The sequence below is a fragment of the Henckelia pumila genome, chromosome 3, assembly GCF_033568475.1.
Source record: "Henckelia pumila isolate YLH828 chromosome 3, ASM3356847v2, whole genome shotgun sequence".
NCBI classification, from domain to species: Eukaryota; Viridiplantae; Streptophyta; class Magnoliopsida; order Lamiales; family Gesneriaceae; genus Henckelia; species Henckelia pumila.
The window spans coordinates 147,593,841-147,603,302 of record NC_133122.1 but is presented as its reverse complement, the minus strand read 5'-3'; positions in this window follow the sequence as shown (position 1 = coordinate 147,603,302).

The window sequence follows — 9,462 nt, the reverse complement described above, 5'->3', positions numbered from 1 at the left end:
TTATGCTCAAGGGCAATCAACCAATCGTCCTTCTTTTTTCAACGGCTTAAACTACGGATATTGGAAAAATTGAATGTCCCTATATATCCAATCCATAGACTATGACCTTTGAAAAGTAACTGTGAAAGGTCCCTACATACCTACGAAAGAGGTTGAGGGAGTCAAAATTTCTAAGGGAATGGACGACTTTTTAAAGGAGGATATGAAATTGATATCTCAAAATGCTAAAGCTATGAATATTCTTCATTTTTCCTTAGATATGAACGAGTACAACCAGATCTCGATGTGAACATCCGCAAAAGAGATTTGGAACAAATTGGAGAAATGCCACGAAGAAACCAACCAAGTCAAAGAGACAAAGATAGATCTTCTACAACTCAAATACGAGATATTTGAGATGGAATCGAATGAAGATATAGACACAATGTTCCGAAGACTTTCTCAAATCATCAGTGAGCTAGCCCAACTTGGAGAACAATATCCAACCAAGCAACTGTGGAGGAGAGCTCTACGCGCCTTACCCAAGGAGTGGGATGCCAAGAGGACGACCATCATTGAGTCCAACAAAGGCGACACCACATCGTATGACCTTGATCAACTTCATGGGACCCTTAAAACCCATGAGTTAGAAGTGTCTACAAGGAAAGAGTCAAAGAGGGAGGATGAAAAGATCAAGGCAAAGGGGATTGCCTTATCCACCCAAGTCGAAGAAGAAGATGATGATGATATGGCACTCTTCGCAAGAAAATTCAAAAGATTTATGCGAGGAAACAACTTCAAAAAGAAGACGGACAAGGAAGTAACATGCTACAACTGTCAACAACAAGGCCACTATGCAAATGAGTGTCCTCTCAAGAAGAAGGTTGACAAGGAAAAGAAGAAAGCACTCATAGCCACTTGGAGTGATAGCGATGATGACGAGGAGGAAGCTAACATCTGCCTCATGGCTAAGAGTGATGACATCGTTTCTGACAACGATGATGAGTTACCTTCCTATGATGAATTACTACATGCATATAAACATATGTTTGATATGGATAAGTCACTTAGAAAGGAAAATAGAAACCTCAAAAATGAATTAGAAACTAAGGAGCATGAGAACCTAAGATTAAAGGATGACATAGCTCACTTAGAAAAATCATTTGATAAATTCAATGTTAGTAGTAATAAATTAAATAATTTACTAAGAATGCAAAAATATAGTTTTGATAAGGGTGGAATAGGATATGGTAAGAAATCTATAGACTTTACTAGCCTCATTGCTAAAGCAAAAATGAGATCACCCCCTATATGCTCTTACTGCTGTAAAATAGGTCATGCTAGACATAAATGTAGATCTTTGAAATATCAATATGATCAAAAGAGCTATATGAAATGGAGGCTTAAGAGTACTTAACAACTCATCAGTCGGCATTATGAGATCATGATCTAAGGGAGTTCATCATAGACCGGTTTAAACTGTCTTGACTTGCGACTGGTCTTCCTGATGAACGCTGCTCTGTCCAAGGAAATATGTTTTTAAAGAGGCCATAGCCCTACCTACTACTGGGAGCACTCTTGGAAAGTGGAGATGATGTTGCTATGAGAGACTGAACTTTTAGAAATCCATTTTGTATCTCTCTTTTCTAACATTGTGGACCCAAAAAAACTAAAGGGTACCAAAATCAATTCTTGCGGGAAAATAGGAAAACTGTTCTCCCTAGCATATGGTATCTAGAAAGTGGATGTTCTAGACATATGACGGGGAACAAGGAGCTACTCCAATCCATCAAACCAAAGGAGAAGGGAATTGTCACCTTTGGAGACAACAGTAAAGGAGTTATTGAAGGAATCGACTCAATAGGTATTTCTAAATCTTGTTTGATTGATAATTTACTCCTGTGAAAGGACTTAAGCATAACCTACTAAGCATAAGTCAATTGTGCGATAAAGGTTATGAAGTCAAGTTCACTCCCCAACACTGCACTATATCACTCACATCTGACAAATCCATAAATTTCAAAGGATATAGAAGTGAAAATTTTTACAAGATTTTTTTAAATAATTTATCTTTATCAAATATTAAAAGTCTTGTATCCTTGAATGTTGATGGCAACATTCTTTGTCATAGACGACTAGGTCATGTTGGTTTTAGTACCATAGAAAAACTTTTTAAACTTGATTTAGTTGTTGGTATGCTAAAACTCAATTTAAAATTAGATTCTGTTTGTGATGCGTGTCAACTTGGCAAACACACAAGGGAATAAAAACAAAAATTTTGTATCAACTTCTATGCCCCTTGAACTTCTTCACCTAGATCTATGTGATCCCACGAGGAATGCTAGACTAGAAGGAAAGCTTTATGCATTTGTCATTGTGGATGATTTCTCACGTTTCACGTGGACATTGTTTTTAGCCCACAAAAATGATGCATTTGATTATTTTAAAACTTTTGTCAAACGCGTTGAGAATGAGAAAAATATTTCAATAAAACAGATCCGTAGTGACCACGGAACTGAATTTCAAAATGAGAGTTTTACAAATTTTTGTGAAGAGAAAGATATCGGTCACAATTTTTCTTGTCCTAGGACTCCTCAACAAAACGGGGTTGTTGAGAGGAAAAATAGGACACTTGTGGAGATTGCGAGGACCATGATATGTGAGCATTCTCTACCAAAATATTTTTGGGCTGAAACAATGAACAATGTCTGTTACATTATCAATCGTGTATCAATAAGGTCAAATTTCAAGAAAACTCCATATGAATTATGGAGAGGGAGAAAGCCTAACATTTCATACTTTTGGGCCTTTGGATCAAAATGCTACATTCATAATAATGATTTCTCCAAGCTTATGCAGGAACACTTTGAGATGAGCATGATGAGGGAACTTAACTATTTCCTCGTATTGCAAATCAAACAGTGCAAGGATGGGTTCTTTGTGAACCAAAGCAAATACATCAAGGAGATTCTAAAGAAGTTTGGGATGGAGAACACAAAATCATCATCTACACCAATGAGCACATCAATCAGACTCGACAAGGATGAAAATGGTAAATCTATAGATCAATCTTCCTTTCATAGTATGATTGGATCCTTACTTTATGCTACTGCTAGTAGACTGGACATTATGTTTAGTGTTTGCCTGTGTGCACGATTTCAATCATGTCCAAAGGAATCACATTTGTTCGCCTTAAAACGTATTTTTAAATATCTTTCAAATACTCCAAATCTCGGCTTGTGGTATTCGAAAAATTCTTTTTTTGATTTAAAAGCGTATTGTGATGCCGACTTTGGTGGATATAAGGTGGAAAGGAAAAGCACTAGTGGAACTTGTTTCTTTTTAGGAAACTGTTTAGTTTCTTGGTTTTCAAAAAAACAAAATTGTGTTGCGTTGTCAACGACCGAAGCCGAATATATGGCTGCCGGTAGTTGTTGTGCGCAAATTCTTTGGATGAAGCATCAATTGCTCGACTATGGTGTATCTTTTTCAAAAATCCCTATTTTTTGTGACAACACTAGCGCCATATGTCTTACAAAGAATCCGATTCAACATTTGCGCACCAAACATATTGACATTCGTCATCATTTTATTCGTGATCACATCGAACGAATGAAGTTGAACTTCAATATGTTGACACTAAAAATCAAATTGCCGATATTTTTACAAAACCACTAGATGAAAATACTTTTATTCGTTTGCGTGGTGAACTTGACATGATTGAGTTGTAATCGTTTGTATACATAAAATAAATTTAATGTCATATTAAGGGGGAGCTTATTATTAAATTCGAGCAATTTAATTTTGGATAATATAAATTAATTGTATTTATTCAAAATTAAAAAGCTCACATTTTAATCTGAATTAATTGATTTAAAACTTAAATTTCAAAATTTAAATATTTAAGGTCATTTTCGATTTTTTGACTTCGGCCAGTTCGGACCACCCGAACACTAGTTCGGAAGATCCAAACTTCCTCGCGCCCTTTCAGTTAAAAACATTCAAAATTCTCTCCGAATTGACCAGTTTGGATCGTCCAAAAATTATCTTCGGGCCGTCCGAACCCTGAGCGGTAAAACTTCTAAATTTGACCGCCCAATCTTCGGGCCATCCGAAGTTATTCGGACGTCACGAACTTAAATTGATCTGTTCGGATGACCCGAACGCACTTCGGGCCCTTCGAACTCAATTACAGCCTGTCAGATAAGATAAAACTTATCACCTCGGTAATCAGGTTTGGGCCGTCCAAACCTAGGTTCGGATCGTCCGAACCCTCGGCTATATATACCCCCTCGGGCCATCCGATTTATTCACACCTAAATTCCTTCTTTTCTCTTCTCTAGTCCGAAATCTAGCCTACAAAATGTCTGCCAAACGCCGTCGTGATCAAGGTAGCTCTAGTCGCCCAATCCCTATCCATGATCCAAACCTACCTGCTATTTCTCGTCCTATCCCCAACGATTACCCCACTCGACCAATTTTACCCGGTCGTATTCTTGATGTCACCTACCTTGCAACATCTCATCTACTGTTGTTGCCTCTCATTGCTGCCCAGCATTGGGGATCCTTTTTCCAGCCTTTCATTCCAGATGCTATTTACCTAGAGTTACTTTACGAGCTCTATGCCAACCTGAAACTCGAACTTGGCGAGGAACTCCATATCACCATGATTGTCCAGGGTCGGCATGTTCGCTTTTCTGTCTCCAACTTTGCTGAGTGGTTTGATCTTTCTACGGTGGGACCTAGCAACTATTTCGGTCAGAGATGACCCACTGATGATCCCACTTTTGATCGAGATGAGGTCCTTTCTACCATTCTTGGTCGTCCAGCCACTGCTGCCGATGATCGTCTTGTTTTGAAGCAACTCCGTCCCGACCTCCAAATCATTCAGAAATTGATCACCACTTCCATCATTCAGCGCAGTGGAGACTCCTCCACCTGCAAATATCTTAACCTCTATGTTCTCTACCATATCGTTTCCTCCCGTCCTTTCAACCTTCCTCGATTCATTATGCAGGCTATGCATAATGCGGCTAAAGCCACGAGGAAAGTTTTTCTACCTTTTGCTCGTATCATCAACCGCATTTTGGCTCATTTTGACATTTCTTTTGATGGCTTAACTTCTTTTTCCATCCTCTGATTTTCACACTTTCAACCATTCTATGATTACCAAGATGGAACTATCTTGGAATCCTGTCCTTTCTTGTTGGGTCAATGACCCAACTCGTGCCTTCAAGAAATATCTTCCGGGAAAACACTTTTCACTTTCTTATTCGAGTCTTTCACCCACCTCTCAGGCTAAGGGCTTTCCCAATGGGCCGCCTGCAGAAGAAGGAGGACCCTTTTCTTCTGGCTTTCAGACCTTTCCAGCCAATCTTAGCGAGCTTCCATTTGAGATTCCCGAGATTCCTGCTACCCCCGCTCATTAGCCTGATCGTCTTTTCGAGACTCTTCAGCGCATTGAAGGGAATCTAGCCAGCCACTTTGCATCTTCTACTGCCTTTATGGATGCCTTGACTATGAGAGTTGCAATATCGTTGGAGACTCGCTTTGACGACTTTCTCTCCCGCTATCCTCCGTCGCAGCACGATGATGACTCTTAGATTTTATTTTGCATTTTAAGTTGTATTTTTTTATGCTTTCAATGTAAAATTCAAAATTAGTTTAAATGAAATTATTGTGTATTTTAATTTTCTTGTCTTTTATTAATTTCTTTTTGATTATCGCAAAAAGGAAAAGAATTAATTTGGTTAAATAATTATTAAATTAAGGGGGAGTTATAATAACTTATGAACAATATTTGGTTAATTGTTTAAATATTTCTTTATTGCTTATATTTTTATTTCTCCTATTTAACCAAGTTTTGTGATCATCAAAAAGGGGGAGATTGTTACGCCTTAAACGCATACAAGTGTTATGAGATTAATATTTTTAATGCATTAACAATTCTCATAATTAAATTGTTTTGATTATTACAAAACTCGGTTAATCGTTACTAACAGTTTAAAGTGAGAAATTTGCAAAAAATATTACTTTTGAGTATGAACAAATATTGGAAGCAAGGTCCTATAATCGAAAATTGTAAATAAAATTTTCAAGGTTCGAAATTGCCCAGGTTCGGACGACCCAAAGAAAGGTTCGGACGACCCCGAAGATTATCCAGAATTAAATAAAGATCGGAGGACAGGCTCGGAGGGCACGGAAGACTACTTCGTACAGTTCGAACGATCCGAAGATTTCCTGGATTTTAAAATTGCTCGGAGGCAGTCTCGGAGGCCACGAAATGTACTCTTCGGACGACCCGAAGACAAGTTCGGAGGACCCGAACTACTTTACGGCCAACGAAGATTTTGTCGGAAAAAAATTTGCCGGAATGAATTTAATGCAGCCGTTCGGACGACCCAAAGATGACTTCGGACCACCCAAACAGTTCACCAGCCGTAGAAATTTGAACTTGAATCAGACAACGTTCGGACGACCCGAAGACCCGTTCGGAGGCTCCGAACCCGTTTGGATTGGCAACTATAAATACATGTCATTTGAAGCCATTTCAACTCACCAATTCACTCTCATCTCTCTTTGCAAGAAAGATCCTCTCCTTCAAAAGTTCAAAAAATATTTGTGTGTTATATATATTCAAAATCTAGGGTTGTTTGTATAAGTTCATTCGTGAGTTAGTTGCTCGGTTATTGTAAACACTTGTGTGTGAAGCCAACTGTATTTTGCGAGTGTTGTGGCTATCCTTGGAGCCCTTAAGGCCAAGTGTTCGAGTTGTATCGGAGCGGTTATCGTGTTGAGTTGTACGGCTATCCTTGAAGCCATCAAGACCAAGACGTTGAAGTGCTAGTGGATCCTTGGTTAATCGATCTTAACCAAGAAGGGGAGACGTAGACGATTTATCGTCGAACTTCCATAAACATCTCTTATCCCTTTTACTGTTTTATTTACATTACACATTTATTTACTGCACTTATATTTGATTGTTTTAAGTCTTCCGCTTGCGTACTAGCATAATCGCTTTAATCTGCTAAAGTTGCCAATAGAACCTAAATCCCCCCATTAGGTTCTAACAAATCAACCTTTGTTTTTTTAAAAGTTAGGAATGTCTCTTAAGTGTTGAATCATGTAAAAAACTCGTTTTCGATTTCGAGGTGAGACATATACACGACTGTCAACTACAAGTACAAATTACGCAAATCTACATTCAAAACAACAAGGTAGCATCTCACTACATACGTCAAGAATCTATTGGTTGATTTGTAATTTCTTATGTAACCCTTTTTCATTTGTATGCATATTTTTTATTTTGTTTAAGTCTGTCATGTGGTGAACTTGGTAATATGATCATGCTGGTGTATTTTAGTTAAGAATATAAGTTAAATGAATAACGGATTTCTTTGTGCTTATTTTGATATTATTTACCTTGATGTGACGTAATGTGTTAAAGTTTACTTTCTTGTTATCTCACGGTGGCTTATAATTATCTTAACTGCTTTTTTTTAGCATTATGTATTTTGGTTGAGAATAAAAGTTATATCAATAAATGATTTATTGCCGATTTTTTTGTCGTGTGTCGTTTGATGCAACTTGATGGGTTAAAGCTTCTTTAATTTTCTTGTAATTCGTGTTTTGTGGGGGTTTATATCTTGAGCTAGTCTTTTACTGATATTGTATATATATGTTGTTTGATAATATATGATTTGTTGTTTTTGTTTTGATTTTCTTCAACAATTTACATGACATGTTAGATCGAATGTTTATTTTTTGTTAGCTAAATTTAGTATGAGCTTATAATTATTTACTAATCATCTTTTTTTCTCATCTTGTTTGTGATTCTTCTCACTAACATGTTTGTTTCAACAAAATATTCGTTTGTTGCACTTTTATGTAGATCAGAATTCTCTTTTGATCAAAAGTCTATTTTACCAAACAAAATTATGGCAAAAGAAGTGATGCATTGTATGGATTCAAATCCTATAGAAGAGAGATAAACATTGAGACCAAATGTTACGACTTTTTACTACGCTTTGTGGATGTGCTAGGAGGATTGATAGCTTGATTTGTCATCTGGTTTGATATTTGACATTTTCAATAATTTTTTAATATTTTTATTATATCATTTAAGTTTAAACATATATCAATTATATTTGTAGGTGACAGTTGATGAATAGTTGTATTAAGTACATTTATAGAAAGGATGCTTTGTTTCTCATTTGGTATGTTATTCAATTCTTTTTAATTTCCTATTATTTACTTTATATTTATATTTTTTTGTTTTAATTGTGCGAGTATTTAAATTGTATTTGTAGGTAACAAGCAACGGATATTGGGTTTTATGCGGATGTGGATGAAGGTGCTCTACCAACCAGTTTGTTGATTTTTTTTTTTTTTTTTTGGTCATGTTAGCTAGAATTTTTTGCTAGTACATGAACTAAATAATTTTTGGTATCTTTTGTTGGTGCATAACCACTTAAAAATAAGTTTTTCAATTTCGTTGATTCAAATTATTGTTAGGGTATGACAAACTTGACAATCACGTACGTATCAGTAACGTATGTATTAATACTTTGATTTCTATTAATATTTTTATTTATGTTTTAAGATAACGTGTTATCTATGTGAATATGGTGTGAAAACAGCTAATTATTTTATGATATGATATGTTTTGCTGTCATAATGGAGTGTCAAAACTACAAATTAAGTAATATATATTTATATGTGATTGTAAAACTAATATAAAGACATTTCAAAATTCCCTTATAAATAATAAATGATTACACATTTCAATATTCTTATAAATTAGTATAAAAACATTTATATATGTCATAATAATCTAGTTAAGGACGCATTTTAAATTGCCTTTATAAATGACTTTTAATGACTATTTTTATTGTTGTTGTAAATAAAAAATAAGGCATAAATAAGTGTCATTAAAAGTGTAAATTTTTAACACTTTAAAATATCTTGAAACCTTAATTTGTGACACTTTTAAAGTGATCAGCATTAATATCTTATTGTGATATTTCAAAATATGAGGAAGGCTAAGACGACAATAGATAAATGATATTTATTGTAAGTGTTAGTATGTCACCAAAACTTGAATGTCACTAAATGTTTTATGTAAGGGCATTTAGTGTGTCATTATAAATGCCATTGAATATTCTTGTAGTGGTTTTTTCTATTTAATAAAGATGTTATATGCTTTTTGAGAAAAAATAGACAACAATACAGTAAAATCTCTTTAAATTAATACTCGATAAATTAATAATATCTCTAAAATAATATTTTTTTCATCCCCGGCTTGAGCCAGTTGATTAAATCAATAATTTTAAAAAATTAATAAGATAATAAATTTTCTTGAAACTCAAATCTAATTGAATCATATCTCATCTCTAATTTCTCTCATTGCTCAAAAGTTTTGTGTTGCATTATCCGACGGTAATAAAAAAATTTGTGAAGAGTTATTATCTATACGAGTGTTTC